The 9,106-nt window shown below is 43.7% G+C and overlaps 1 pseudogene; it reads left to right on the forward strand.

The window, feature by feature from the left end:
• Window positions 1-3,641: 3,641 nt before the first annotated feature.
• LOC138173478 (RNA-binding region-containing protein 3-like) lies at window positions 3,642-5,746 on the forward strand (annotated as a pseudogene).
• The last annotated feature ends 3,360 nt before the right edge of the window (window positions 5,747-9,106 follow it).

Genomic DNA, 9,106 nt, shown 5'->3' on the forward strand with positions numbered 1-9,106 from the left:
GTGAATCCCAAAGGGGCAGTCAAACCATTTCCCCTTTTAAACCCTGTTCAGAGGAGAGGTACCTACCCAGGTGAAGATTGGCAGATAGACTTTACACATATGCCCCCATGTAGGGATTTCAAATTTCTTTTGGTTTTTGTTGACACCTTTACTAATTGGGCATAAGCTTCCCCTTGCAGAAGTAAAAAGGCTCAGGAGGTATCAAAGTTCCTATTAAAGGAAATTATACCTCATTTTGGCTTGCCTGGTTCCTTACAGAGAGACAATGACCCAGTTTTTATTTCATAGATAACCTAGACAATGGCAAAGATGCTTAAAATCACTTACCACCTTCACTCAGCCTGGAATCCAAAATCTTCTAGTAATGTAGAGAGAATGAATCATACCCTTAAGCTGGTCCTTACTAAACTATACATAGAAACTCAAGAAGATTGGGTTAAGAATCTACCAATTGGGCTGCTCAGAGTCCAAATCACACCCTGGGAAAATATCAAACTTAGTCCCTTTGAACTCCTGTATGGGAGGTCCTTCCTAACCTCTGACATCCTGGTGGACCCAGAACAACATTTAATTACCCAATTTGCAACTCAGTTAGGAGATGTCAGGAATGCTCTGACTGAATATGCCAATAAGTATCTTCCAAAACCTCTTGGCAATGAAAAGGAGTGTCCTGTTGCAGTACAACCTGGAGACTGGGTCTACTTAAAGTCATGGAAAACCCAAAAGGGAGAACAGTTAGATGTCAAATGGAAGGGACCCTACCAACTCATACTCACACACTTCAACAGCAGGAAAACTCAAAGGTCTCCCCAGCTGGACTCATAATTCTAGGAATAAACCAGTACCACTTCTTGTCCCCCGCCTCCCTCCCAGAGACTCCAGAATATTCCTGTAAGCCCTTGGAGGAACTCAAGCTACTCTTTAGAAAGGCCCCAGCCCCTTCCAGTGGAAAGGATAAAAAGAGGTGAAATTATACCTGCCCTTTTCCTTTTTGCCTTGCCATAGTAATCTTTAATTCCAACAAGGGAAATCATCCTTTCTCTATACTTTTTTGTGCCTGTTTTGGTCTTCATTTGCTTAACCTCCTTGCCAGGTTTGTCTCCTCCAGGGTTCAAGCCATTAACCTCTGGACGACCACTAAGGCTATGCAAATCTCTGACCAAATCCAAGTTCTCCAGTCCACTGTACCTGGCATCATCCATGAGTCTAACCCCTTGAGTGTGAAGTCTGACCTCCTTGAACAGGACCCAGAGAGGCAGGGACAGCTTAACGCCCCTTGCCAGCAGGAAGCACTTTCAGAAGCTGAGACCTTTGTCTTTTACCCCAAAGGAATTTGGGTCCCATTTGTTTGAAGGGGGAATTATGAGGCACAGGCTCTGGGAGCCTCTTTGAATTCTGATTGAATCTTCCCATTGGATGAGGCATTTGCCTGAGGCCATAAACCGTTCATTATAGCTCCACCCAAATCTCTATACTAGCCTAGCCCTCCATTGTCCAGCTAATCCCCACCCTAGATTCTCTGAAAATATACCAAATCTGTTCCATTGTCTCTCATCTCCAGGTAGCCTCCAGCTACTTCCCACCCTCAAACTCATTACTGGAGTCTGACCTCATTGACTCCTCCTGAAGACCCTCCCCAAACTCCTCCTCTAGACCACCCCTAGATTCCTCCCACAACCTTTCTGTATATAAGACCCCATCTTATTCCCATCATGAGAAAAAAAAAGGCAGAGAATGATCTAGCACAGACTCACTCTGTGTCAGATTATTCTGGCCCACTTGTCCAATGCAAGTGTCACAGATACCGAGGCTCCTTAAGAGTCTACCCATTACAGCAAATCTTTAATAAACTTTTCTTTACTTTGGCTGAAAGAAGACTTGAGTCAAATTTATTTGGCAGGACCCAGAGTAGTCTTGAGCACCCCTAATCCTATACCTCAATACTCTTTTGCACAGAACAAAGGACAAACAACCTCAATAAGTAACTTCCCACTGGGGACCAAAGTGGAACTGTCAGTTGGGCAACCCTTTCCTTTCTTCCTTCCTTCCTTCCATATGGAAAGATTGCAAATAAATTAAATTCTTGGTCTGCGCCACCTCCTGACAACTTCATATCAAGAAATGAAGTAAAAATGTTCCCAGAAAATAGTTTCCACTGTCTGGAAGTATGTCCAGTGTTTTATTCAAGAGTTGCTCCCAAAAGACTCAGTATGGCTCTTCATTACAAACTGCTACTTCTCAGAAACTCATTGCAATGAAGGTAGTCCTGTTCAAAATGGGTAAACACATTGGACATTCCTTCTAACGTGGAATTTTGTCTATCTTGTCTAACTGACTTTGAATCTTGTCTAACTGACAAGAGTCAGTGCTGGGAAAAGGGTTGGCATGGAAGATGACCTTGGTCATCTTCAGCACTGAACAGAGCTCCAGCCAAAATACCACATTATCAATATTGATCCCTTGCTCCCCTAGGTATAGTCTATAGGACTATAAGAGTGCTTTTTCTTGGAGCAAGCAAAAAGCATATCACATGTTTGAAAAGTTATCCATTCCTTCTCTCTGGAAAGCATAGATCATGCAGTATATTGTCTTTCAGTAATGGAGCAAAGCAGCATACCAGGAACTTGTGTTGGAGCCAGGGCAGTCTGGGTGCTGCCAAAACAAATTACATCCCCTGAGACCTTTTAGGAAGAGAAGAGAAATTCTAAGTTTGAAACTCCACATAAGAGCACTAGTTATGTTGGGGTTTGCTGGCTAGATTTTTCTTAAAGACCAAGCCTTAATACCATTGACTGACCAACAACAGATCCCTGCCCAAGCGCCACTTAATGGTTATTTTTTGGGCCCTGATGGTTCAGAGCAAATGTAAATAGTAATTGTTTCTCTTTCAGCCAGCAACTCTGCATCTCCCAGTTTGATTTTTTTTTAATTATATGGACCATCCCTCAACTCACTTCTTAAACAGGCCTAATCACTCAATAGGCATTGCCTAGAAGTGAGAAATGGGAAAGACCTTAGCTTTAAAAGGCCAAGGTCTCCCACTATAGTCATCCTGAGCATTATCTGGGCCCTGGCCCCAGATAACTCTGGAGGACAAAATGAGGCTGGTGACTTTGCACAGCCCTCCCTCACTCAAATACAATTCAATTGCAAGTCTTGTCATCATCCTCTTTGAGAAGGAGAGCAAACCCTACTCAGTGTGCCTGAACCAGGGAGGATCTCCAGAGAAGATGCTTGTCTGCCCTGAGTTTGCATGTCCAGTCTCTGCACTTCTGCTAGAGGTTCCTTATAGCCACAGTCTGAGCTTTAGGTGGTGCCGCCCTGGGGGGGGGAGGGGGGGGGGGGGGGGGGAAGGAGGGGGGGAGGGGGCGGGCAAGCAAGTCTGCGGGGCATCCCCCCTGGTTCCGGCCCACTGAGTAGGGTTTGCTCGCCTTCTCAAGGAGGATGATGACAAGACTGGCAATTGAATTGTATTTGAAGAGGGGCGGGTGGGGAAGGGGGGGCGGGGGGGGGGGGGGGGGGGGGAGGGGGGGGGGGGGGTAATGGAGCTCCAACGGGTCTTGCTGTGGCAAAACTCCTCTATGCTGCCCCTGCCGAGGACCAATAGGACCCTCCTGGTATAGGACTTACCCTCCGAGCTGATGGCCAAGGAGAAGGGGCATTTCTTCAAGCACTTCGGTGCCCAGGCTGTGCACTTCCTGTCTGACAAAGGACGCTTGAAACACACTACTTTTGCTTCTTTCCCTAATGAAAAAGCAGTGATAAAGGCATTATTCAGACATCATCAGCTAAAAGTTTCAGGTCACACTTTAGTTGTTGAATTTTCTTTTTTTTTTTTTAAAGCAATTGGGGTTAAGTAACTTGCTCAAGGTTACACAGCCAGTTATTTCTGGGTGTGGTGCTGAGTATCTGAGCCCAGATTTGAAACCCAGGTCATCGCAACACTGGAGCCGGTGCTCTTACTTGCTGAGACACCTTGCCGCCCCAGTTATTGAATTTTTGAAAGAACAAGATCATAGGGGTGGCTAGGTGGCTCAGTAAATAGAGAACCAGCCCTGGAGTCAGGAGGACCTGAGTTCAAATCTGGTCTCAGACACTTAACACAAATACTAGCAGTGTGACCTTGGGCAACTCACTTAACCCCAATTGCACTATTTAAAAAATCGGAAGGAAGGAAGGAAGGAAGGAAGGAAGGAAGGAAGGAAGGAAGGAAAGAAGGAAGGAAGGAAGGAAGGAAGGAAGAACAAGATCAGGCTTCCTCTGTGAGACTTCATATTCAGGGAAAAAGAAGAGATCTCATGAACCCATGGAAGAAGATGAAGGAAAAGAACCAAGTTGTTTGACCATAGAAAATGAATCACATTAAACCATGGACTAACTTTTCCCTTAAATTCGTTCCTCAAATACCTGTATCCATCACCTTCCAGCACAACATAGTACCAGCCAACATAGCAAATAAAATGAACTTACCCACACCTTTTGGACCAATTACTGCCCGACCTCCCATGTATGAAGAATAGATGCCAATGCACATACCTCTTCACCCTGTATCTCCTTTGCCACCTGAAAAGTCTCCTGTGCCATAAGAAAGTAAAAGATCTAATCCCGGGCTCAGACACTCAGCACCACACCCAGAAATAACTGGCCATGTAACCTTGAGCAAGTTACTTAACCCCAATCGCTTTATAAAAAAAAAAAAAAGAAAGTAAAAGATCTAGTGGAGAAGAATCAGAATATGAAAGTGGTGATGATGAAGTACATGACAGGATAAGAAAACTGATGGAATTAGCTAATTTTCAACCCAAAAAACCAACGACCTCAAAGCAACCCCATGTAAGGAAAAGGCAAAAGGTAAGACATGTTGAATATGCCTGCATCTACTTCACATAGTAATTTACACCCTGTGCTAAGAGGGTACCCACAAAGAGGGTTAGGATTGCTCTGGAGACCCCAAAATACCAACACACCAGGTCCTGCCAAATGAATTCTACTCAAGTCTTCTCAGCCAAATAAAAGTAACATTTATTAAAAGTTCGCTTGCATTAGACACAGAGTTAAGTCTGTGCTAGGTCATTCTATGGTGCTTTCACTCTTCCATGGTGCTCTCACAAACATGAAGACAAGACAAGGTCTTATATACAGAAGGTTGTAGGAAGAATCTAGGGATGGTCTGGGGAGGAGTTTGGGGAGGGTCTTCAGGAGGAGTTAATGAGGTCAATGAGTTAATGAGGTCAAATTAAGGGTGGAAAGTCACTGGAGACTACAGACAATAGTGGACTAGGCCAGTTCAAGGGTGGATTGATATTTTAATAAGTAGCAAGTCTAGTAACAGAGAGTGGGAAGTCTAGTAACAGAGGCTTGGGCTCAGCCACAATGTAAGGCTTATTGCCTCATGCAAATACCTCATCAAATGGGATGATTTAATCAAGAGTCCAAGGGAGGTTCCCAGAGACTGTACCTCAAGGACTCAAGGAGAGCTTGAGGGAGCTCCCAGAGCCCATCCCTCATCATTGCCTTCAGATGTTTGAGCAGCCACAACCTGGAAAGCATAAAAAAATAGAATTCAACATATCTTCTGGGATACCTGCTGCCTTTGTAAAAGAATTAAAGGGAAAACAAAATAGTGATTTGCCTGTTCCTGGAGATACAGTCAATCTTTCCAAATCCCATTCTGAATGACAAAGAGGAGATTCAAGAAGACTCCTATGAGATACTAGCAGAATTTGTCTCTCAAAAAGATAAGTAAAGTAATGACCACTAACACTTTATTTTTGTCTCCTGTTACTCAAAGGAGAGACTGGTCCTGGCTGTGATGAGGGTCCTCATAAAATGAAGAGGTAGTGCTCAAGACCCCAAAATACCATATTTCTTATACATTTGAAAGGCACATGTTCATTTGAAGAGGTTACCCACTAAGAGGGTTAGGGTTGCTCTGGAGACCCCAGAATACCAACATGCTGGGTCCTGCTGAATGAATTCTACTCAAGTCTTCTCTCAGCCAAAGAAAAGCAAAATTTATTAAAAGTTTGCCATAATGGGTAGACATTTAAGGAATCACGGGTATCTGTAAGGCTTGTGTTGGAAAATTCTATGGCACTTTGACACCACGTGTAGGCAAGATGAGGTCTTATATACAGAATGGTTGTGGGAGGAATCTAAGGGTAGTCTAGAGGAGGAGTTTGGGGAGGGCCTTCAGGAGGAGTCAATGAGGTCAGACTCCAGTAAATGAGTGAAGTTGCTGGAGGCTACCTGGAGACAACAGACAATGGTGGACTAGGTCAGATTAAGGGTGAAATAGTTAAGGATCAAAGGTGGGGACTAGTGGGATAATGGAGAGCCAAAACTAGTAACAAAGGTTTGGGCAGAGCCACAGTGAACTAGCTTATGGCCTCATGCAAATGCCTCATCAAATGGGAAGATTAAATCAGAGTTCAAGGGCTCTCCCAGAGCCTGTACCTCAACAGCTGGATTACATATAAAATTCTGTTAACATTAATTGGTGGCTACGGTTTTAAATGGTGGACATGGAGAGCCTTGAGCTTGGTTAGAATTGTGGAACGCTTACTTTTGTAATTCAAGTGTATTGCTAGCACAGTGTGAATTACTTATATTTGTGTTATTATAAACCTTTACAATGTACTTGTATTTGTGTATTGTGTGTACTTGTGTAGTGAAGTGGTGCTGTTCTCTTTGAAAGTTCACCTTAAAATGAGACAGATGTGTAGTAAGGGCAAAGGGGAGTTCCTGTAAACTCATTCTCAGAATGTGATGAGGTATGGGCTCTGGGAGCCCCTTCAAGCTCTCCTTGAGTCCTTGGAGTACAGGCTCTGGGAATACTCCTTGAGCTCTGATTAAATTGTCCCATTTGACAAGTCATTTGCATGAGGCCATAAGCTTACTAGATTTCCCACCTTTGAGCCAATCAAAATATCAATACACCCTTGAATTGGCCTAGCCCACCATTGTCTGTAGTCTCCAGGTGGCCTCCTACCCTTAATCATTCATTGACCTCATTAACTCCTCCTGAAGACCCCATCTTGTCTCCATGTTTGTAAGAGCTCCATAGAATGACCTAGCACAGACTTATTCTATGTCTAATGCAAGCAAACTTTTAATAAACTTTACTTTTCTTTGGCTGAGAGAAGACTTGAGTTCGTTTGAATTGAATTCATTTGGTAGGACCCAGCATGTTGGTATTTTGGGGTCTCCAGAGTGACCCTAACCCTCTTATTGGGTAACCTCTTCAAATGAACATGTGCTTTTCAAATGTGTAAGAAATATGGTCCTGACTGTTCTTTATATTGCCAGGATTGGATTGATTTTTACTAGTGATGACTCCAAATTTTGCTGGCCCCATTGGAGCAGCCTTGATTAGAGTATTTAAGGCAGAAACAAATGAATAAGGAAACAGCCTTTTGAGTGGGACAGCAGCTATAATAAATGGTGCTCAAAGGCAAGGGAAAGAGAGCATAGGTCTGAATCAGAATCAGTGAAAGAAAGGATTAAATTATTTGAAAACCTTCTCCTTAACAGTCCCCAGACTACCCAGCTACCTAAACCATACTCACCTTTACCAAAAGGCTCCACCAGCTCCCCAATGAATGCCTTGCTTTTCTACCTGGGAGAACCTGAAAGAAACCCCTTTAAAAGATCAGACTTTGACTAGTACACTGCTCGATTCTGACTCAAGGAGGAGGAAGGAGACTTGTTTGCCAGTTTTGGCAACACCCCTGCCACAGGAGTTGTTGAATCTTCATCATTACTTGAGGTCCATTCAGCACAACAATCTGAACTCAAGGCAGTAGTCAGGGCTTGTGAATTAGGAAAAGTAAAAAGGATTAATATCTACACTGAGAGCAGACAGGCATCTGGGGCAGAACATGATTTGGGGTGCTATGGAAACGTCGGGGCTTTCTCAACTCCTCAGCCTCTTAAAAAACAGAAACAGGTTTCTCATCTATTAGACTGTTAACTACTTCCTCAGGCCACAGCAGCAATGAAAATTCCTGGGCACAGAAAAGAAAATAGCATTCAGGTCAGTGCAAATGACTCAGCTGACGAAGTTGGTAAAACAGATGCTTTAACTGCTCAAATTCCAGAGCTATTCCCTGGGTACAAGTCTGTAGCACACTTTCACTTTGTCTCATAAGTAAGGCATTATTAGCATATTCATCTCACCCAGAAGGCCCACCTAAGCCTCTTAGCCTAACAAAAACAGTAGCTGCAGCCCAGAAAAGAAAGCTCATCACAAAACTGTAGAAACTCCAAATGGAGGTGTTAATAGGATTTTACTTAAACCAGTTTCTAACCTGAGAATGACAAAACAGCAAACCAGAGACAAAGTGCCACTAATCAGGTAGCCCTTATGTTAGTTTCATTAAGAGGAACAGATTTGCAAATCAGGAATTCTCCAGATCAGAATTCCACCTGGCTGAAGTGAAGACAGAAATTATTTACATAGATCTCAATGGGAAGGGAGGGGAGAGGGGGGATTACAGATAATCATTTCCCAGGGTGTAGTAACCCCCCATTTTGTGAACATCCCCCATCTCTCCCCATCATAGGAGAGCTGCCTCAGAAACCTGCCCCAACCCAAGCCCACCTAGGCAGCGAACCTGCCAAATAAACCTGCCTAAACCTGCTACTTGAAGCCCATAGCTCCCCCCCCCACCCCTTCTGCTCAGTTCTCAAAATAGATTTGGGAACTTTCTAGTTGGGCAACAAACTGACTGCTAGGCAACAATCATTAGGCAATGAACTGATTGCTACCTTTTGGCCTCTGTATTTTTCCCACTTGAGTAGCAACTGACTAAGTTGTGGTTTCCCCCTGGTGACAGCTATGTTGTGACTTTTGTCACACTTTTTGACCCTGAGAAAATGCTTCTCAGGGCTGCCTGATTTGAGTACATGACCCCTGGCAGTCCCTAGGTTCATTATGCTCCACTATTAAAACTTCACTTAAAATGATTAATGGTCTCATCTCGAAATTTCTTGCTACAACAAGGGCTTGGCCAGTTTCTCATGACAAACCCATAAGTGGAAGACTATACAACAATTCCGGAATCCTGTGGGAACAATATTATTCAAGTCTTCAGGGTCATTACTT

Source organism: Petaurus breviceps, unplaced genomic scaffold (genome assembly GCF_028583685.1).
Source record: "Petaurus breviceps papuanus isolate PSGF00001 unplaced genomic scaffold, PetGlider_PUasm1.0 582, whole genome shotgun sequence".
Taxonomy (NCBI): Eukaryota; Metazoa; Chordata; class Mammalia; order Diprotodontia; family Petauridae; genus Petaurus; species Petaurus breviceps.